Raw genomic sequence first — 12,044 nt, forward strand, 5'->3', positions numbered from 1 at the left:
GTTGTCCTGGTTTACGGGTTTTGTGGAGTTTTTTTTTTTTTAATTGAACTTGACTTTTTTATCATCTATTTTTTTCTCATATGAAGTGAAAGTGAGTGCACTTTTAGGAGTGTGATGCTTTGTTTAGTCCATTAGCCTATTCACAAGGTTGGCTGATTGACTTAGTTTGCAAGTCTGACAAGTTTAACTTTTTTAAATTAATTTTTTTTTCAATGTTAATTTGGAATTCAGTTTTATAATTGGTTTCATTTTGCCTTTTATGAGGTTATCATGATCTAAAAAATATCTCGGTATTAGGTTGGTATTTGATTTCACAGTCATTTATTTTTGTTGTCATGTAATTAAATAAAAAATACAAATTATAATCTTAGTGGAATTCATAACTCAGTTCACAGGTTTGACGTACTAGCTGACTTACCTGATTCACAAGTTTAACAAGTTTACCCATCATGATATGTTTTTTTTTTATGTTTGTGTTTTTAGTCTTTAATTATTTTTAATTTATTCCTTTTTGATTTCATCATTTTAATATCAAATTGATTGTGAAATGGACTACATTATTGATTTTTGTTTTCTTTTTAGGGATAATTGTCTCAAATAAGTGTCTATTTTTAGTTGGTGCTTAATTTTGTGAGCATATGTTTTTATCATATAAATAAATAACTAAAATATAAAAAAAGTTATTAAATCCAATAAACGACGTTAATCTAATCTTTCATTGTCTCAATATTTTTTAAAAAAACATTATCATCTTGAAGTTTTTTAAAAGCTAAATCATGTTTTTATCGATCATCAAGGTTGCATTTGGACTTATAAAATTGATCGATTTAAGTCGAGTTAGCTCTTACACAGCTTAATTAAAAACTTGAGTTAAGCAAAGAGTTGAGTTGGAAGGTTTCAAAATTAATCTACTTGATTAGGTTTAATGACACTATTAAAAAATTCTTTGTACTTTTAATATTTTTTTTTACATTTTAAAAGAAAATTGATATTGACTTACGGCAAAGCGCAGACTAATATACAAGTAAGAAAAGTTAAATCATGTGGGGAAAACACTGTAACTTTCCTCACAAAACACTGTGGATTGCTACAGTATTTCCCCACGTTATTTTTTTTTCACATGGTTTTTTTTGTATGATTTTTTTTTAAAATTATTTTTGTCAATTTTATTTTTTAATATTGAGATGGTTGGGAATTTTTTTTTTGTAATTTTTTTTCTTTTTATTTTGTCTTTCTATGAGGTTAGCGTGGTTTGTGGGTTTATCGAGGTAACCTAAGTTGCCCCAATTTATGGATGTAGTGTGTTTTTTTTAATTGAAGTTGACTTTTTATAGTTTTTTTTCCTCATATTGTTTAAACAATAGTTTTAGAGAAAAACTATGTTATTAAACTTTATAAAGTATTAAAAATTAAAGGATGTGAGGGAAATTACTATTTACCCAACACTCATTGCACTGTGAATTACATTATAAGAAAAGCTAAATGATGTGGGAAAAGCATTGTAGCTTTCCTTACAATACATTTGTGGATTGCTACATTGTTTCCCCACATTTTTTTACACATGGTTTTTTTTGCTTTTTATTTGTTATCATTTTTTTCAAAATTATTTTTGTTGATTTTATTTTTTTAATATCGAGACAATTCAGAATTTAGTTTTGTAATTTTTTTTCTTTTTATTTTGTCTTTCTATAAGGTTAGCGTGGTTTGTTGAGCTAACCCAGTTTATGGATGTGGTATGATTTTTTTTTTTAATTGAACTTGATTTTTTTATAGTCAATTTTTTTCCTCATGTTGTTAAAAAAATAATTTTAAAGAAAAACCATGTTATTAAACTTTATAAAATAACAAAAATTAAAGGATATGAGGGCAACTACTGTTCACTTAACACCTATTGTAATGTGGATTACAATAGTAATCCACAATGTTTTGCTTTTTTTTTTTGAATTTTTGTTATGATTTTTTTTCAGGTCTATTTTTATCAATTTTATCTTTTAAAATTGAGATTTTTTATTATTTAGCTTCGTAATTTGCTTCTTTTTATTTTTTCTTTATACGAGGTTAGCATGATTTACGGGTTTGTCAAGGTAACTCAGGTTGCATCGGTTTATGAGTTTGGTGGATTGTTTTTTTTTTTAATTGAACTTGACTTTTTTTATAGTCTATTTTTTCTCATATAGTTAAATTTTTTTATAGAGAAAAATCATGTTATTAAACTTTATAAAGTACAAAAATTAATAGGAGTGAAAAAATCATTGTTCACTCACACACATTGCACTATGAATGACAATAATAACCCATAATGTTTTGCTTTCTTTCTTTCTTTCTTTATGTTTTTTTAATTTTTGTCATGATTTGTTTTCAAATTTGTTCTTATTGATTTCATCTTTTAATATCGGGATGGTTGAGAATTTAACTTCATAATTTGTTTCTTTTTATTTTATCTCTCTATAAGGTTAGCATAGTTGCTAATTTGTCAGATTAAATCAGATTGTCCTGGTTTACGAGTTCGATGGTGTGTCTTTTTTTTAATTGAACTTGATTTTTTTATTATCTATTTTTTTTCTTATATAGTTAAACTAGTTTCAAAGAAAAAAATTATGTTATTAAACTTTATAAAGTCCATTGACATATTCACAAATTTGGCTGGTTGACTTAATTTGCGAGTCTGACAAGTTTAACTTTTTTAAATGAGTTTTTTTCATCCTTAGATACAAGGTTAATTGAAAATTCAGTTTTATAATTGATTTTGTTTTGCCTATTATGATGTTATCATGATCTAAAAAATATCTTGATAATTGGTTGGTGTTTGATTTCACAATCATCTATTTTTGTTATCATATAGTTAAATAAAAAATAAAAAAAAAAATTATAATCTAAGTGGAGTCCATAACGCAGCTCACATGTTTAGTGTATTAGTCTGGTTTACCCGATTCACATGTTTGATGAGTTTACCCACCAATGAGATATGTTTTTTTTTTTCTGTTTTTGATCTTTTAATTTTTTTTAATTTATTCTTTTTTGATTTCATCATTTAATATTGGATTGGTTGAGAAATGGATTGCATTATTGATTTTTGTTTGCTTTTTAAAGATAATTGTCTCAAATAAGTGTCTATTTTTAGGTTGATGTCTAATTTTATGAGCATTTATTTTTATCATGTAATTAAATAAAAAAATTATATAAAAAAATTATTAAACCTAATAGAGTCCATCACCCAGGTTGCAGAGGGGCGAGGTTGATCATTATCTCAATATTTTAAAAAAATATTTCCATCTTTAAGTTTTTTTAAAAAAACTAAATCATGCTTTTATCGATGATCAACGTTGCATTTTGACCTATAAAATCGATCGATTTAAGTCAAGCTAGCTTTCATATGATTTAATTAAAAACTTGAGTTAGATAAAAAATTAAGTCGAGAGGTTTCAAAATTAATCCACTTGGTCAAGTTTAATAACACTATAAAAAAAATTATTTGTGTTTTTAATTTTTTATATATATTTTTAAAAAATTAATCCAACCTGCAATAGAATACCGACCAATATAATTATCATCGAGTTATGTTGTGTACTTGTGCTCTTTTATGTGCTGTGAAAAATAAACAATATTATGCTATGTTTATAAATATTAAAAATATTAAGTTTTATTAGAGAAAATCACTAGTTTTTTTATTTATTTCATTTTGTTCCCATCCTCTCGAGAATTATAGTTTACATCAAGATTTAAAAATACAAATTTACCTTTATATAAAATATAGTAGAACCTTAATTAAATAATATTTGAGGTCGATCCGGGCTTGGATCCAATGTGGTAAATTAATAATTTGCTAAATCTACAAGATAATACATTTTGAGAAGAAAAAAACATATATATATCTCACTTGATATATAAATTAATAATCTTCATATACATCAAGAATTATATATATCCATGTATGTCTTGATTAGGAGATATTTATAAATATGGGTTTAAATGGATGTCTCCTTCTACCTTATCTCTAATCTTTTTTTAGTGCTTCAATAAGCATAAGCTCCAGTGTATTGCAAGAAAACATTATTCAACGTAATTGTTGCTTCGAGTGCATCTTTGCACGAGACATGCTCCGACTTTATATTCTTTGACATCTTTCATGACATTCTCCACAATTTCATCATCACTCATAAACTTTAAAGCGACTTTATTTTTTTCTCATAGCTATACCCAATTAAATTTTTTTTAATCATCTTCTCTAATTTAAATTTATTTTTCAAAATAAATTAATGAGATTTTTTTATATTATACAAAAATTGGATGATTATATATTTTTTTCATTTCAGGTTGGGTTGGATTTTCTAATTAAATCATGTTTCATTTTGCATTTAAAAAATTATTAGAAAAAAATTTACCGATTTTTAAGTTTTTTTAACGTCAAATTAATATTTTTGTATTATTTTTTAAAAAAATTATGTTGAGATTGTGTCTGGCTACAAACCCAGACCTAAAAAATTTTAAAATTTTAATTTTTTTATTTCAAAATAATATATTTTTTTATGTTTTTTTATTATTTTTTAAATATATTTTCTAAAAAAATATATTGAGATTGTGTCTGACTAAAAGGGGAGACCTAAGAAATTTTTAAAAAATTATTTTTTTCTTTACTTCAAATTAATATTCTTTTATACTTTTGTATTATTTTTTAAATATTACACTAAAAACCATATTTTTTTAATAGATTGAAAAAATATGAACTTGGGTAGGACTCCACACCCGTCAGCATTGGGTCCTGCGCCCAATAGGACCTAAAAGCTCTAAGTCCGATGCAACGAGACCCATCAGCGATGGGTTCTGCTGTCAGTTGAACCTAACAACGTTGAGTTCTGCTGTGGGTCCTTTTGCCAGACCAATTAAAAGATTTTCTACATTTGATAAAAAAAATTGCTATTGATCCGCTGCGGAGCGTGGATCAATATGCTAATTTAACCACTAAGAATTATTATAGAAATATAATTGCAATGATGTAAATAATTTAATTTTTTATTGAATTTTTTAGAGTACACATGTACATGTAAAGTGTTATTAACTTATAAATTCAAAAATATAAATTAGAATTTAAAATTAAAATAAAATAAAATAAAATAAAAAACTAAACTTCAAAAGCATCAGAGTAATTTCTCTATTTTATTATTTTATTTTGTAGATATCAAATATTATAAGCATTGTAATATACTAAAAATATTTTAACATATATATATATATGTTAAATAATTTTTAAAATTTTAAATTATATGACATGTGCGCATATTTTAATGAAAGTAAATGTTAAGTTTTAAAAACTAAAAAAAAAAGTTAAATAGGATGAAAAAAATATAAACCTATCATTTTAATAAAATCAATGATATACAAAAAATTAATAAATAATTACGTAAAACACTATATCTTCGGAAGATGTATTAAAACTAACAATAGAAAAGGTTGTTATTTTAATATTTTTAAAAATCTCAAAATAAGTAGCGATGCTTTTGATCAAAAGTAGGGATACATTACTTTATTTCAAAAACAAAGTAATTTTCTTTTCAATTAATAGTTGTTTTAATTTCAAAATGTATTAACTAAATTTTACTTTTAGACTAAAAGTAGCCGCCAAACAATCGCTTAGATTAATGTTTTTAGAGTTTTACAAATAGAGTATTTCACGTGATCAACGAACCTCTGCTTCGGTGTCAATATTTTTTTTCTTTCCTTCTAAAAATTCACACTTCATCCTCCAAATTTGCTGAACAACTTTTTTTTTTTTAGATTTTATCTCTTCTTTTTTATTTTTATTTGTTTTATTTTAATTAATTTTGAAAATTGAGTTTTTTTCAATTTCATCCTTCTTTAATTTTTTAGTCTATCAAATTTGATCCATCCATTTGTTTCTTTCTGATTTGATGCTCATTTTTTTATTTTTTTTTGTTTTGGTAATTTTTTTAGATTAAGATTATTTTTTTTTCAATTTCATTCTTCAACATTAAATTAGTTGAGAATTGCGCTTTTTAATTGAACCTGAATCTATGATTTCACGAGTTATGGATTTCAAAGATTAACTCTGATTTAGAAGATTTGTCTAGGATTTCTTGGCTTCTCATATTATTAAATTAGGGTTGTATTTTTTATATTATTAAATTAATCAAACTTATTAACTAAATCGACCCAATAACTCGAGTCTCTAATTTTTTTTATTTCTTTAAAAATCCTAGCATCTCCTAAACTCGTCTTCTTATGTTTATAAAATTTGACTCGACCCGCTGTATTGCACCAACCACTGATATAGATTTGCTTGAGTCATTTTTTTGGTCTTGTTTTAAATTTAAATATTTTTTCACTTTCTACCTTCAATTTCCACTTTAGATTTGTTTTTGATCAATTTATTTCAATATAAATTTCATGATGTTATCACAATCTCATACCTAAATCACGAGTTAATCATGGTTGACTTAGCTTGACCAATGCATCACCTTCTCAATATGTTTTAAACCTTTTAAACATTTTAAAAATGTTTTGGCTTGTGTATATTTAATTTTTAATTTCTTAATATTTTTATATTAAAAAAAAAATTGAGCAAATCCCTAGTTATTATATCTAGTTCTCGCACGCCACAATATTTTCCTTGTAATTTTGCTAAATTATTTCCAATCCTCATTTTTTTTTCTCAGGGCGTTATGTTGAATTCATCTCCATCTCAATTTCTATTTCATATTGGCCGACTTTTATTAAAATATTACCATTTTATTACAGAATAAAGTAAGTACATATAGTTAGCGATGACATCAAGTGTACCCGTGGCCTAATGGATAAGGCGTCTGACTTCTAATCAGGCGACTGTGGGTTCGAGTCCCACCGGGTATGCTCTTTTTTCGCACTTGAGGAGGAGGAGGAGGAGGAGGAGGAGCGGAGCAGTGAGAGAGACAGCCACAATCGCAGATACAAAAACAAGAGAGAAAGAAAGGAACGGAGAGGAGTATACGGCATGCTGTGGAAGGACACCACCAAATTCGCAAAAGAAAGGCTGAAGGATTCTCTCCTCGTGCGTCTCTCCATGAAGCCGTCGCTGCTGCCTGAGATATCAGATTCAACAAGGCAGGCTGCTGGACATTGCTACGTTTTCTTTTTACTTTTTATTATTGATTTGTATTGGACAAGTGAAAGGAATTGCGTGTTCGATTCAGTACTATGCTTTTTATTTTCCCAAACACGCTGCATCTGCTTCTGCTCCGTCGAGCACTGTTCTTTCTTATAAATATATATGTAACTAAATATTGATGATGATGATGATACAAATACATTATAATGATGATTGATGTTGAAATAATTGGAGTAAAGGAGAGCAATCTACTGCTTTAGAACTCTCTTCTTATAATTTCTGATTTGCAGGAAGTATCCCTCCTGCTGACAGTCTTGCTATTTGAGATTTTCTGAGTTAACAAAGATGGTTGTTAATTTGCAAAATAAATCGTGGAAGATCAAATTAGAATTAAAGATATTATCTAAATATAGATTTAAATATACATGCATGAAACTATACTCTCGTTATCTTTACATTAATAGGTTGATGAATAAAATAAGTATTAACATATCTCTATAAAGCATACTTGATGCTAACGGTAGATTGAAAAGGAAAACTAACTTGTGAGAATTTGTTTTCTTATTCCTGGATCAATTACTTTAGTGCCACTTCAATTATTATAACCAAAGTGATATTCTACAGTACGAACATCTTTGTAAATCTTTACGAACGTCTTTGTAAATCTTGTCAAAGTAATGTAGAGAGTCCAAGATGAAAGAAGAAAAGGAAAGAATGATTATTCAACAAATGAAAACATTGACCTTTCCATATGGGTTATGTCCCTTTATATATGATTAAAGAAGACAGTTACTTCCTTTAGTAACTCCTCTAATAACTTGGATCAAGCCTAATCCAATAACCAACATCTCCCACTTGCCCATGAAGGACTAAATCTCTCTAATACATTATATTTCAAACTTGCACAAGAATTTTATAATTGACGAACAGACCGTGCAACCTGAAGTACATAGTGAAAGGAGCTTCAATAAATAAATCTAATACAAGCCATATAGGAGACATCAACCTCATAATTAATTATTCCTTAAAGTGTACTAACATACCCTAAGCATTTTTAGTTACATATGACTGAATATAATTCAATCTCTCAAGAATTTCATACTCAAACCATCCTTACAATTACAAGTATTCTAAATCATATCAAATCTATTCAAGTGATATGATCCCGGCCGGTGAATACAAGTAACAGGTGTAAAACTAAAATTACCTTTTCTTTCGCTCTCATATCAATTAGATCTGAATTAACTCGCTTTTCTAAGAGTATTCCTTTAAGTCGAATCATTCGATGACCATATGATATACTCCTAAAGTAGCTATCATTAATACATCACCTCATGATATAGTTAAAAGTCACAAGGGGTAAGATTTTGAGATCTTAGATATGATCTTCAGGACCCACATGATAAAGAAGCAGGGATCCATTCTTTATTCCTGTAATGGTCGCTAGCACATGTAGTATGAAATACATGTTATAGTGGAGCTTACTCTTTTCTTTTCTTAAGACAAAGAGTATATGTCGTTGCTATCCTTGTTAAAGAAAATAAACTATACGAGTCTTAGTCTTGTTGCTAAAAACATAGACTTCAAATAAAAAATTCTCATTTGCTTATTTTTCATTAGTGGCAGATGAATAATTTCATACTCGGCTTCAATCATAATAGACAAATGAATGGTAGGAATTCATTCATGCCGATTTTTTTATTTAAGAACCTCATTTTGGTCCCAATCAAAGTGACTTTTTAATAATCATTTTGAGTTAAAATTGCTCCTACTGCGCCCAAGTCGCGTATTGAGCATTAAAACTCAAATAGTCTCATCTCTACTCACATTACAAGTGCTATAGGTGATTACTTATGTGGGTGAGTCAATCTAAGTCTATCGACATACTTCAATAAATTGCACTATACGCTACTCAATATAATCCATGAAACAAATAATGAATAAAATGATATTTTAATGGTATTTATTCATTACTCAATCACTGTAAGCTTTCATATGATCCTTAAAACTAATTATATTACTAATTACATTCTACATAGGCCAAAGGATCTCACATGTCTAACAAATACATCCCTTACTATTGGTTTTATGAGTGGATCCGGAACTATAAAATTTATAGAAATGTGTTTTAGGATCACATCTTGTTCAGTAATTGCTTCTCTAATATAGTAATATCTCATCTTGATGTGTTTGATCTTTCCATGGTATTTTGGATCTTTGGCCACAACTATTGTAGCGGTGTTATCAAAGTAAATTATCACTAGGTTTGATGATGATTTGACAATTTTCAAATGATACAGGAAATTTTTTAACTAAACAACATCTTGTGTTGCTGCGGAATAAGCTACATACTCAGCCTCTATGGTAGATAAGGCTATGCAGGATTGTTTCTTGATCGTCCATAGTATTGCACTATCATTAAGTAAGAAAGCACATCTTGAAGTTGATTTGGATTGGTTGACATCTCCTCCCCAATTAGCATCAGAGTAACCAATCAATCGTAAATCTTTCTTTCCTTGGTAATATAGCATGTAATTTGAAGTTCCTTTCAGATATCGTAGAATCCTTTTGACTGTCATCCAGTGTTTCTGATCAGGGTTTGATTGATATCGGCTAACCAATCCAACAACATAACATATATCAGGACGTGTGCACATCATTGCATACATCAAACTACCGACAACAGTGGCATACAGTACTCTGGACATTTTCTCCTTTTCTTTTAAAGTCTTGGGACACATATCACAGCCTAGGCTCAAACTTTTATTAATAGGGGTGTCCATTGGTTTGTTATATTGCATGTGATAGTGCTCTAACATCTTTTTTATGTAAATCTCTTGAGTTAAACCCAAAAGCCTTTGAGAGCAATCTCTTATGGTTTTCACACAAAGAACATAGCTGGCCTCATCCATGTCTTTCATTTCAAAGTTTGATGATTACCACTTTTTAGTAGTATCAATCATCTCTTTGTTATTTCCAATTATTAAGATGTTGTCAACATATAATGACAATATTATAAAACTACTGTTAGAACGTTTTAAATACACGCAATGATCTTCTTCCATCATTGTAAAACCATCCTTAAACATTTGATGTTTCATTGTCTAGAGGCTTGCTTAAGACCATATATGGATCTTTTAAGCTTGCAAACTTTGCGCTTTTGTCCTTTAGTCTCGAATCCTAAAGGTTGATCCATATAAATCTCCTCATTTAGTTCTCCATTGAGAAACGCAGTTCTAACATCCATTTGGTATAACTCTAGGTCCATATATGCAGCTATAGTTAAAATGAGGCAAACTGAAGTAATCCTCACAACTGGTGAGAATGTATCTTCATAATCAATCCCCTCTTTTTGAATGTAGCCTTTCGCTACTAGTCGAGCCTTATGACATTTTATTGACTCATCTGTCTTACGTTTAATTTTAAGTACCCATTTATTTCCAATGGATCTTCATCCTGATGCTAAATCAACCAAGTCCCAGACTTGATTAATTTTCATCGACTCCATTTCTTCTTCCATAACTTTAATCCATTCTCTTGCTTTAGGACCAGATAGAGCATGACTGAATGTTTTAGGCTCTTCATCATCTTGTGGAGCAATCATGAACGCTTCCCCCTCAATCTCAAATCGACAACGAGGAATTAGTTCACGAATGCTTCTTCGAGGTTGGGATTGCTCATGATCTTGCTCCATAAGAGTATGATTAGATAAAATATCTCCCACTATTTCTAGGAGGATTAAAACTTTCATCTAAGTCCTCTACTGAATGGCTTCTTGCGTCATAATCTAGAGTTTTCATTTCATATAATTAAAAATCTTTTTCAACCTCACCTGTCTTTGGAAAAACCTTTTCTAAGAATACAACATCACGCGATTCAATCTCCGTCACTCTTCCATCAGCTTTTTCACCAATAAATACAAACCCTTTGGAATGTTCAGAATATCGTATAAAAATACACTTCTTTCCCCTATGACCAACTTTTCTATATTCATGAGAAGTATTGTGAATATAAGCTGCACACCCTCGTGGATGGAAATAACCTAGATTAGGTTCGACACCATTCCATAGTTCATATGGGGTGATGAGACAGATTTAGAGGGCACATGATTAAGTATGTAAGCAGCAGTTAACAATGCATAAAAGGAAATTGGTAAGTTAGCTTGTGCCATCATTGACCTAACCATGTTAAATAGGGTTCTATTCCTTCTTTCTGCTACACCAAATAAAGTAATAAAAAAAGTACAGTTTACCAGATTTCATGTCAACTCGCTCCACCCATCCGTACTTTCTGAACAAGCGCTCAAACTCCGAATGTCTCGTCTCCTGCTGAAAGTTTCCAATGAAAATCGATCGCGCCATTCTTGCAAATCAATTCGCCCCTAACTAAACACCAACACAGTCAAAGACAAATAAGAACCCTAAAGGCGAGATTTATTTAACGGAAGGAGAGTGATCGGAAACCATACCTAAAGAGGAAGAGCACTTAGAGTGTTCGTGATGATAAAAGGAGTAAACCCTGGAGGAAACAAGGAATAATTGAGTAGGGCTTATATAAATATAAACCCGTAATTAGACTCCACCTTTGGATTTTCCTTGCCACTTTTTCTTATTTCCATCTATTTCAGCCCTGGAAATTAAGAGTATTTTTGAGATATCAAGTTCATGATATAGATAGAAACAATGTTTGACGTGAAATAGATATAAGAATACAACATCACGCGATTCAATCTCCGTCACTCTTCCATCAGCTTTTTCACCAATAAATACAAACCCTTTGGAATGTTCAGAATATCGTATAAAAATACACTTCTTTCCTCTAGGACCAACTTTCTTATATTCATGAGAAGTATTGTGAATATAAGCTGCACACCCCCGTGGATGGAAATAACCTAGATTAGGTTCGACACCATTCCATAGTTCATATAGAGTGATGAGACAGATTT

The 12,044-nt window shown here is 29.2% G+C and overlaps 1 non-coding gene across 1 annotated transcript; it reads left to right on the forward strand.

Annotated features, from left to right (window-relative positions):
• The first annotated feature begins 6,791 nt into the window (after positions 1 to 6,791).
• TRNAR-UCU (transfer RNA arginine (anticodon UCU)) lies at positions 6,792 to 6,864 on the forward strand. The gene has a single exon. It is a non-coding gene; the product is annotated as a tRNA-Arg (tRNA).
• The last annotated feature ends 5,180 nt before the right edge of the window (positions 6,865 to 12,044 follow it).

The sequence above is a fragment of the Populus nigra genome, chromosome 2 (genome assembly GCF_951802175.1).
Source record: "Populus nigra chromosome 2, ddPopNigr1.1, whole genome shotgun sequence".
Lineage (NCBI taxonomy): Eukaryota > Viridiplantae > Streptophyta > Magnoliopsida > Malpighiales > Salicaceae > Populus > Populus nigra.